Source organism: Acinonyx jubatus, chromosome E1, assembly GCF_027475565.1.
Source record: "Acinonyx jubatus isolate Ajub_Pintada_27869175 chromosome E1, VMU_Ajub_asm_v1.0, whole genome shotgun sequence".
NCBI classification, from domain to species: domain Eukaryota; kingdom Metazoa; phylum Chordata; class Mammalia; order Carnivora; family Felidae; genus Acinonyx; species Acinonyx jubatus.
The window spans coordinates 55,634,887-55,646,013 of NC_069397.1; the positions used below are offsets into that span (position 1 = coordinate 55,634,887).

General features: G+C 54.7%; 1 long non-coding RNA gene across 1 annotated transcript; it reads right to left on the minus strand.

The window, feature by feature from the left end:
* Positions 1-624: 624 nt before the first annotated feature.
* On the minus strand, positions 625-6,039 carry LOC113597010 (uncharacterized). Its single transcript, XR_008294129.1, has 3 exons — positions 5,923-6,039; positions 2,211-2,357; positions 625-784 (listed from the first exon to the last, which is right to left on the minus strand). It is a non-coding gene; the product is annotated as an uncharacterized LOC113597010 (long non-coding RNA).
* Positions 6,040-11,127: the final 5,088 nt, after the last annotated feature.

Genomic DNA, 11,127 nt, shown 5'->3' on the forward strand with positions numbered 1-11,127 from the left:
GAGCCTCCCCCATGTCCAGAACCAAGCAATACTCTCCCTTAGGCCCGCACGCCACTGCTCGGCCTTGTTAATCAGCCATCCAAACGAGCTGCAGAATGACCGTCAAGGCCGCCACACGGCCCGTGTTTTCTCTTTGGGGTCTGTCCCCAAAGCTGGGTGGCCCTCCGGGTTCCAAGTCCTCCTAGACCTTCTGCCCGGCCTCATCTTTTCCCACACGGTGGCTCCCACTCTCAGCCCAGCCCTGAGGCCGATGTCCAGCTTGGGGATTGTTCTCTTGGCTTTGACCTTGGGGCCCCTTCAGGACACAACTCCTGTATCACTTTCCATCATCACAGATAAAGGCAGGTGGAGCCCCCCGCCTGATGCCCCCGCACGTTGGGCCCTCCTTGACTTTCAGGGAGGGAGCCTGCGTACATCTACGGGCAAAGCTGAGCCCTCCACGGGAAGGGACAACTTGGAAAGCATCTTGGAAGAGGCCGGGTGGACCGCACTACAATCCAAAGCTGGGCATCCTGCGTTCAGAGTGTGCAGCGAAACAGAATCAGATTTGGTTTGCTTTGCTTTTTTTTTTTTTTTTTTACATCTGACTCATCTTCTTTATTTTTATTATTTTATTACTTTCATTTCAAGAGAGAGTGGGGGGGGGCAAAGGGAGAGAGAGAGAGAATCTTTTTTTTTTCTTTTTTGAACGGTGATGGTATTTATTCGGGCAGCCCTTGTCTTCTGTGTCCCATTAGCCCTGGGTCCTAGCATCTTGTGTCTTCAAGATTCAGCATATTGAGCCCTGATCGGGGAACGTTAGAGGGTCAGAATAGGTAGGTCGTGCTCAAGGAAATGAAGCTGGAGATATTTGTAGAACCATTTTTCTTCTCTTTTTATTATTATTTGTTTGTTTACTATAATTCATTGTCCAGTTAGCTAACCTACAGTGTATACAGTGTGCCGTTGGCTTCGGGAGTAGATTCCCATGATTCATCACTTACATACAACACCCAGGGCTCATCCCAACAAGCTCCCTCCTCTTCAATGCATCACCCATTTTCCCCAAGAGAGAGAATCTTAATTTTTGAAAAATGTCATATTTATAGTTGAAACAGAGAGAGACAGGGCATGAGCGGGGGAGGAGCAGAGAGAGAGGGAGACACAGAATCCAAAGCAGGCTCCAGGCTCCGAGCCGTCAGCACAGAGCCCGATGCGGGGCTCAAACTCACAGACCGCGAGATAGTGCCCTGAGCCGAAGTTGGATGTTTAACCACGTGAGCCGCCCAGACACCCCTCCCCAAGAGAGAGAATCTTAATCAGCTTCCATGCTCAGCGTGAAGCCCGACCCAGGGGCTTGATCCCACAACCCTGGGACCATGACCTGAGCTGAAATCAAGAGTCAGATGCCCAAGGTATCCCTACACCTGATTCCTCTTCTAAGATAACCCTATGCTATGACGAATAACATGGGGGCACCTGGGTGGCTCAGTCAGGGGTTCATCTCTGGGGTCGTGAGTTCGAGCCCCAGGTTGGGTGAAGAGATTACTAAAAATAAATAAACAACAACTTAAAAAAAAAAAAAACCAGAAGAACAAGCATGATGGAGTTGGTGATTCTGCTAACAGCACGGGCTCGGGGCTGAATTGGGTACCCGGTCCTGTGCGTCTTTTCCTTGCACTGTCTCATGTAACCCCGCCATGGTTACCCCGTTACCTGTCATTACCCCAATTTACAGGTGAGGAAGGGGTAAGTCACCTGTTTGGGGTCACTAGCTGGTAGGCTTGTCCTCCAGGCCCGCGTGCCTCAGTACCCCTAGCTCTGCCTTGCTGTGGCCACCCCCCGCCCCCCACTGCTGCCATGGCCTGACACACAGATGTGCACCGTCTGGCAAGCAGCCTTGGGCCCTGTGATCCCTGAGAAAAATGCCTGGGGCTCTGGAAAGTCACCTGTTTCAAAACAAAGGAACCAGGTGGACTCTCCGACCGACTTCCTTCCAAGAGGCTCCTGTGCGTCCAATCGTCAGGCTCCCAGCCCAGCCTCACTGCACGTTGATCCTTCCGTCCCCTTTCCTGGGTCCCTCACGGACAGCGGTGGCTCGAGTGCCCTCTCTTCTCCCGCAATGGGTTTTCTGGGTCTCCCCCCCTCCCACCCCCTGCCTTGTCCAGCCCCTGGCCGTGACACTGGTCCAGCCTCGGTCTTTACTGCCATCTAGTGGCTCCCGGACTTACCGCAAGGAGGAGTGTTCCAAAACGGAGACCAGAATTCCAGGCGCCTTTGAAATGCTGTAGTTTAGCTTGTTTCGTCTCCACATCTCCACGGGGCAAACCCAGGCTCAGCCCTCTGACAGCAACAGGCTTGGTGTGGCCCTGGGGGACCTGCTTGAGGGGGAACGGATGCAGCTGTTCATCCTGCGGAGGACCCCACCCGTGGGCGCTTGCCCCCTGTCTGCGGGAGGGTTTCCAACTTCAGATGGAGAGCTCAGCTTCCCCCTGGCATCCAGGCTCCACGTCTGCCCACCAGAGGCCAGGGGGTGTGGAGGGCAGGGTGGCCAAAGTCCAAGAGGGATGCAGAAAGCAGAAGTTGGCCCTGTGCGCAGGGGCGGGTGGGGGGCGAGGGCAGAAGCCTTCCAGAGGCACAGACGCAGGAGTGGGTTTGTGTCCGGGCAGGAGACGAGAGGCACAGAGCTATCTCTGCCCCAGGCTGGCCCTCTGAGGAATCAGGTGGCCAGGGTTCCCATCCTGACCCTGCCGCTCACTCGGAACATCTTGGAAAAGGAGTCACCGTCCACCTCTGGGCTGTTGTCAGAATCCGACGGAGACGGATATGAAGCCTCGGCCCACAGCAGGCCCTCGTGTGAGTTTCCTGTCGCTCTCCCGTCACAAATGGCCACAAGGGGGTCACTTAAAGCATCAGGAAGTACTCTCTCCTAGTTCTGGAGGCCACACGTCCAAAACCGAGGAGTCCGCGGGCTTGGTTCCTTCTGGCGGCCCTAACACAGACTGGTCCATGCCTCCTCGCTCCTGGCTTCTGGGAGCTGTGGGCAATCCGCACGGCATCGTCCCTGTGGGCACATGTGTGTGTGCGTGTGCGTGTGCGTGTGTGTCTTCTCTTCTTGTAAGGACACCAGTCATACTGGATTAGAGCCCCAACCCACACTAATCAAGTATACCTTCAACTTGGCTCGATTACATCTGCAATGACCCTATTTCCAAATAAGGTCACGTTCACAGGAGGTTAGGGCTTGAGTATGGCTTTTGAGGAGGGGACACTATTGTCCACGGCAACCCTCAGACGGATCGTGCATCATCGGGCTCCCATCTTCCCTCGGGGTCAAGAGCAAAGTCCACTTGTGTCTGATGTCCCGTGGACCCCCCACGGCGGGTTTGCCCGCTCTGACCTCAAAATGTCAGTCACATCTGGCTCGCTCACCTCCCACACTCAGCTCCATTACTCCCCGTCTTTAAAAGGCTACAGAGATGTCCCTACCCCCGGGAGTGGCCCCAGATCAGTCCCCAGGCCCCACCCTGTCTCACCGTCCCCCAAGGCCCTCACGGGTGTCAGTCACCTGCTGCAGGGGGCGGCTGTATGAAGCATGTTTTAGGGTCAACACCACCAAGCAGACGCCCCTCAGCGGAGCAGAAACCCCCCAAAGTCGGCAGAACTCAGAAGATGCCCTCACTGCCCGATTCATCCCAGCAGGCCTCTGAAGGACAGGGGTCCAAACAATTGTTCTGAGTCCAAACAATTGTTCTGAGTGTAAAGGAATGTTCTAGAAAGTCAGGCTTTTGTGGGTCAAGTGGTCCGCTTTTTAGTATGTTAAAGAAATATTTTGCCCAAGAGCCTGGGGGGGGGGGGGGGGAGGAGATAAAAGCCTGGCGGCCAGGGATGTACTGACCGGGGAAAGATGTTTGAGACGCCCAGCCCCCCGTCAGACGGCCTGGAGGGGCAGGCGTGGAGCCAGCCGAGCGGGCCAGCAGACCGCCCTCACCCCTACCCAGTCTCCTGGACCCGTGGCCTCACTCCCTGTGCAATCATACAAGGCCCTAACGAAACGCTGGTCTAAAAGGGCCTGATCTGCAGGAATGTTCGAGGCAAATTAAATACACAGCATCCGAGAAGCCAAGTGGCTTAGGAAAACGCATTCACGGCACAACAAAAGACAGAACAGTTGGCCGAGCAAGCGAGACACAGCCCTAATCGGCGGCCACATTTTGTTCGCGCCCCACAATCGCCTATTGTAGAGAAAAAAAAAATTGTAAAGAAGAAAAAAAAAAAAGAATGCGTTGAAGCCTTGAAATTAAACACTTAAAAAAAAAAATAGGCCAATGTTCTCAGAGACCGTGTTTCAAAAGACAGCTTTTGTTCCACACTCTGGGCTGTCTCCACCTGACGGGCACCGCAGAGATAAGCCGGAAGCACCGTCTTAAACAGCAAGGGGGCAATTTTCGCCTCTACCTTATCACCACCTTCAAGACGCATTATTTTCATCTGAAGTGCAGTCCCGGTTTTGCAGGGGGGGGGGTGGGGGAAGGGGGAGAAAAAAGCTTTTCATCTCTCCCATCCTCGTGTTTTTCCTCTCTCTCTCCCGAGGGAAGCTTGGGGGAAGAACATTCGTCTGCTTGCCATGGTTTGGGAATCCCATAAAACACTCGGGAGGGTGGAGTGTTTCACACTGATAAATAAACCCCCTCCCGGCCCAGCAGGTGGCTCCTGGACACGAAGTCTCGGCCACCGCGCAGACCTGGTGCTGGGGACCGACGTGGTCGGGCAAAGGGACGGCCACCCTACGCCTTCCACCTCTGAAAGCGGGGGTGGGGGGTAGGGGGGATGTTGGAAGGCCCCAAGTGCCCTTTATCTATGCTCCCCCCTGCACTTACCCCACTTCCTCTCAGGCACCACGGGCTTTCTCAAGGCCAAGGGCGGCTTTTGCATGTTCATTTACCCATAACCCATACCCATACCCATTTACCCATAACGCAATTGCAAGCCAGCCTCCCAGTGGGCTGGAGAAGTGACTTTTCCCTTAAACCTGTTAAGCAAACCAAGGGCCTGGAGGCTAAATTTCCCCTGTCCTTTGTCATCTCTGCCACCGAAAAACAAAATAAAGGAGATTTCCAGAACAACTGGACGAGTGATGAGGAGGCAGGCAGCCGCAGGACGGTCTCAGCCCTGGGGACCTCAGAGACCACCCAGGCCATTCGGGCAGAGGGAGGCAAGGGACCCAAACAGGGCCGCGGTCCGTGGAGATGTGGCTCTCAAACCCCGGCACCTTGCCTTCGGGAGCGTCCACTCTCCTCCTTGCTCATTCCTTTCTTCGGCCATTCCCGAAATATCCTCGGTACCACTCTGTGCCCTGCTCTAATTACTGAGGACATAATAATTTAACAAAAACCTTCCCCGTGTTCACGGAACCCAAGCTGTATGGTGAGGACAGACAGCAGACAAAAAAGATTTACGCTGATGACGCTTGGTGACCCATTAGCAAGGCATCGCCGGTGGATCAGAAGCGCGCCCGGTCGCTGCCGAGTCATGGCAGCACGAGCCATCTCTGGGGACGACGTCTGGTTCCCTCTGACTCCAGCTAGGTCATACCTCCCTCCAACCGTGCCCCACGACTGTCAAGCATCTCTGCTCTAGGGACCCTCGGTTAGAGCCAGAATACCAGCGCAACAAAGGCTGACAGCCCCCCGGAGGGCTTGCCATAGCCTACCCTGGAAAGGACCCCCATGCACCTCCTTAACACCCCCGGCGCTGGGCACTTATGCGGAGAGAGCCCCTGTGCGCAGAGGGACATCCGTCTGATGAACACACGTCTGTCCCGCAGGGGCATCTCCAGCAGGTAGGAGAGAGATACAGCAGGCACCAGGGCGTGGGTCTAAACACTCTGCTCCCCTCCTACCATGACTGAAGGACCGCGAGCGGCAGGAACCCGGTCCCTACACAGGGGTGGCATGTGACCGTCCTCAGGCTGTGGCTGCAGGATTACGGAGCACTGTGTTTGCACGTGAGCGCTGACATCCGCTGACATCCGTGGCGGCTTCAGCGACGAGCACCCCTAGAGGGACAAAAATTGGGCTTCATTTTATCATCTTGAGCGTCCTTCCTTAGGGCACGTGCGCGCCCTCCCCCCTCCCCCTTCATCGGTCATCTCTCTCTTCCTCCCTCCCTCTCTGTTTCTCTCTAACGCAACCAGAAAACATGGAAGGAGAGGGCACCTTATGTCCGTGTCGCATTTTCCAAGGTGATTCCAAGACCTGACTCTCAGACAGACACCAACGGGCTATTTGTGTCTCCGCTCGGTGATTCATCCTTTCCTGCGAGCGCCCCCCTCTGGAGAGCTGGAGAGGTGCTCCCGCAACCCAGGCTCACTCACAAACCTTTACAAATGGGCTTTGCCCGGTGCGTCTATTTTACACCCAGGAGATGGGTCCACGTGGGAATTGTTTTGCTCCAGGTAGCTGGTGCCAGATTGGCTTCCTAAGTCCCCACGGTCCTGGGGGCAGAGCTTCGGACCCCATGATCCTTCCCTCGAGGCAGACAGACACCCACAGGCTACAGGTACCCCGGGGAGGGGCCGTGCAGGTGCTGCTGGGGCTCCGTTCCCCTCCAGGGTGGGTGCGATAGAGAAACCCTGCTTTCTAACACCCACACCCAACAATCCTGCCGAACCGTCACTGGCCCCAAGAGCAACCCACCCAGAATGCCTTGCAACCTTTTTACCCGAAGAAACAATGTATCCTTGGCTTCCCAGCCCTAGCTTCCCTCCGGTGAAATTCAAAGGAGAAGGGAGGGAAGAGAAATGAGCTAACATATTAGGCTCTCCCCGCACAGGGCACCGTCCAGGGAGCTTACTGAATGTTCAGCTAATCCTCAGCAACCCCAGGGACGAGCATTGTTTCTAGTTTACAAAGCAGGAAATGAAGGCTTTTGCAGAAAGGTAGTTAGCCGGGTCAAGGTTTCTCAACTAGACTAAGCCCGAGGCAGGATGTCAGACCCCCAAAGCCCACCCCTTGCTGTCCCGGAAATGCCCATCCCAGCTGCAGCAGAAACAGCTCCAGCCAGGCTGCCCGGCACTTGGGCAGACTCTGCCGTTACACTAACCTTCTGAATTCTCCCCACTGCTCTGCAATCGGGCTGTCCCCTTGAGGGCTCTCCTTCCTGTTTCTGCTTCCTAGGTTTGGCAGTGTCTCCAGGTTCAGGGCTTAACGCCTGCTTTTCTCTGTCTGCTACTCGCCTTGGAGAACGCCTCCGTCCTGCCCGATTCCGCCGTCTCTGTGCTTGGCCTGCACCTGCTTGGCCCTTGCACGGGCTCCCAGGGGTGTGCCAGCCGTGCGAACGGTACCTGTCAGGTGTGACGTGAGAGCTGCCGTGTTACGTGACTCCGGGGAGCACAGATTTGTCTCGACATCTTGCCTCTTTCCTCTATCCTTATACCCAACTTAATTCCAGCTGGACTCTAGATATCGATGTGGAAAAAAAGGAATCATCGAAGTACTAGAAGAAAATCTGCACGGATGTTTTGAGGTTCTGGAAGCTGCTGGGAAAGCTTTTCAAGTGTGGTGGGCATAAGACCAAGTCACCGAATTTAGGAATACGAGAACATGTTTTTTAATCTGGGGACTGAATTTGCCCATCAAGCAGGTTGGGGAAGCCTCATGTTCTTAGCTAGGAGTTGTGCCTCCATGCCTCAGTCTGAAACCACTCGGGGAGAAGAGGTAGTTAAAACTGGGTCTTGGATATGCATGGGAATTTTTTTTTAAGTTTATGTATTTATTGAGAGAAAGAGAGAGAGAGAGAGAGGAAGCAGGGGAGGGGCAGAGAAAGAGAAGGAGACACAGAATCGGAAGCAGGCTCCAGGCTCCGAGCTGTCAGCACAGAACCCAATGCGGGGCTCGAACTCACAAACCAGGAGATCATGACCTGAGCCAAAGTTGGACTTAACCCACTGAGCCACCCAGGTGCCCCATGCATGGGAATTTTTAAGGGGAAGAGCAGGGAAGGGACCCAGAAAGAAAGCATGCGTTTGGTTCATTTGAGCTCAGTAGCATAAACTGTCCTTTTAGCTGTGTTTCCATGTTTTTATAACCCATGTAGGTCATAGCCTAACAGACAGTGTCTGTCTCTCTCCCTCTCCCTTTCCTTCCCTCCTCCAGCAAGAGGCTGAAACATTTCCCCACTGGCGGGGAGCGGGGAGATGGGGTGCAGGGAAACCATGAGGATTGTAATCGAATGTTTACCTGGCTTCCGGAGCGGCCTCAGGCTCGAGGGTATAAACATAAGAACATAAGATGCTTTTATCTGTTGTCTAATCAATGCCATCAGCCACACTCTGTCATCTCCTGCTGACATCTGAGGCAGGTCCCACCGCCTTCTGGTCACTCTCTGTGATTAGAATTCATTCCCTGGGGCGCCTGGGTAGCTCAGCCGGTTAAATGGTCAACCGTCTGACTTCGGCTCAGGTCACGATCTCGTGGTTCGTGAGTTCGAGCCCCGCGTCGGGCTCTGTGCTGATGGCTCAGAGCCTGGAGCCTGCTTCAGATTCTGTGTCTCCCTCTCTCTCTCTGCCCCTCCCCTGCTCACGCTGTCTCTCTCTCTCTCTCTCTCTCTCTCTCTCTCTTTCCAAAATAAAAAAAAAAAAAAAAAGAAAGAATCAATTCCCTCTGGTTTCCTCTCAGTCCAGCTCTGAGCCCTCGGGTCTCTGTCCCTGCCGCAGCCTGAGACAGGTGTGGGCAGGGCTCCCGCCCCATCTGTCTCTGACTTGGTCTCGTTCCATTGGTCCAGGGGAGTTGCTGCCCTCCAGGTGGTCTCCATGGAGATGGCAGGTCCCTCCCCCTCCGAGTTTCTTGGGATAATGTTCAGACTCTGGGCATCTCCATGGCTGAGGACGCCCTCTGAAAAGACGCCCATGTCCGCCCAGGCCGTGCCAATGGTCTGGGCCCTTAGCCCTCTGTGGAGTGTCTCCGGGCATTTCACGACTGCTGCCTATCCTCGGTGTCATGGTCATGCGCACAGAACCCTAGGAATCAGGGAGGCGCTCTCCAATGACTCCTAAGAACTAGGAAGAAATGGGTAGGAGACCCCCTGTCCTCTCTTCCCGGTATCTGCACCCCAGAATGTTCCAGGAGGCAAGGGTTTGTCAGTTCCTATGTCTGCATGCGCACCATACCCAGAGGCCCAAGCCTGGCTCTCCCAGGGACGCCTTCTCCACTCCTGAGAGCAGGACAGGGAAAACTGGAGCCCCGGAGGCACCCAGCTAGGGGCCAGCCCCCCACGGCCTCTCCCCACAGACCCTGTCAACGGCTGAGAGTTATCCCCTGGAGCCCCACTGTGGGGAGGGAAACACTGCCTCGCTTGGCACCCTCCCCCCGCCCTCACCGGAACATAAAATAAAATCACAACAGAATAAACACTCATAATCCAAGCAAATTGTATGCACTATTTCATTTACCCTGAGAGGAATATTCTAGTTTTGCCTCCAAAAAGTTGAGATTTAGAGACGGTGTTTTGTCCAAGATTGCATGATCAGAACAGTGGATTCATCTGTCTTACTGTATAACAAAGAAATGTTACCAATGTCAGTGACTTACCAGGGCGGGGGGAGGGGGCCAACGATAACCAGGGAGCCAAGTCTAGCCCAACACCTGTTAACCTAAGGCTCACAGGCAAAGGGTGGTTATTCCTTTTTTTTTTTTTTAACATTTATTTATTTTTGAGAAACAGAGAGACACAGAGCATGCATGGGGGAGGAAGAGAGAGAGAAGGAGACACGGAATCTGAAGCAGGCTCCAAGCTCTGAGCTGTCAGCACAGAGCCCGGCCCGGGACTCGAACCCACGAACCACGAGATCACGCCCTGAGCTGGAGTTGGACCCGCTTAGCCGACTGAGCCACCCAGGCGCCCCTGCTTTTTCCATTTTTAAATGGTCAGAAAGAAAATCAATCCGAAAGAGGACTATTCTGTGACAGGAGAGATTTATGTATGATTCAAATGTCAATGTTATTGGACCCGGCCGCACTCATTTGTTTATGAACCGTCTGTGGCTGCCTAGCCCTACACGGCTGGAGTTAAGGAGTTGCGACAGAGACCATCTGGCCTTCACAGTCTAAAATAATTAGTAGCCGGTCTTGTGAAGAAAAAGTTAGCCAAATCCTGCCAACATTTCCTTTTCTCCGCCACCCCAGGCGTCTGGACCGGCTAGGACGGCTCCCGGGCTGCAGGGTGGGATCAGGCGGGCTCCATCTGTATTCGTCGGGGGCCAGCAGTCACGGGGACACGGTCCTTCTCATGGTGGATAGAGGACATACGGCAGAAATGCCCTGGGCCACACGGTCCCTTCCCCCCACAACAGCCACAGGCCCTGCCCGATCTGGCAGGAGGGACTCGAGACTCACACCCCAAAGGGCAACAGTGTCTTGTTCTGACACAGGTGGGGAGTGGAGAGTTGGGAGCAAAGGTCTCATCGACCACAGGCGGGGCCCCAGGATTTGAACTCGGGGCCGTCTGACCCAAGAGTCTGTGCGCATTCCCCTGCCTCACGGGTTTGCATCCCGGGCAAACCGTCACAGATGCCATAAAGCAAAAAGAATGGGAAAACCTTGGGGGAAAAGAACGAACAAAGGTTTTTCCCATCGTTCTCCACCCATCCCTGGGCGCCGCTGGGCACCATCCGGCACCCCCCGCCTCTCGAGTGGCCGAGGAAGCAGCGAGTGTAGACAGAATCAGGCCAGAGCTGGCAAGAGCACTGTATTCTGCAGGAATGCCATTGTGGGTAACTGAATAGCATGCTGACAGGGGAAACAGAAAAATTCCAAAGACCATCCTTCAATTACCCAGCAGGCATCCTCAGAACAAGCCTCTTTCAGAGTCAGAATATAAATAAGTCTTGTGTGTCTGGAAGCCCTCACAGACGAGAGGGAAAAGAAAGGAGAAGGGGACTTTACGATCCACCCCCCCCCCCCCCCACCTGCCAGTTTTTCACCGAAGCAGGAAGGAGCAGACCCTCTGTAGAGCCTGCTGGTTGTCAAATATGAAGCCCGGTGGCGGAAGTCGGGAGCCATCGTGTGTCTGATGTGCTGAACATCGGGGCCAGCAGCCGCGCGGGAGAGGGTGACGAGTGGGCGCCCAGGCTTTCCAGCGGCTCGGCGA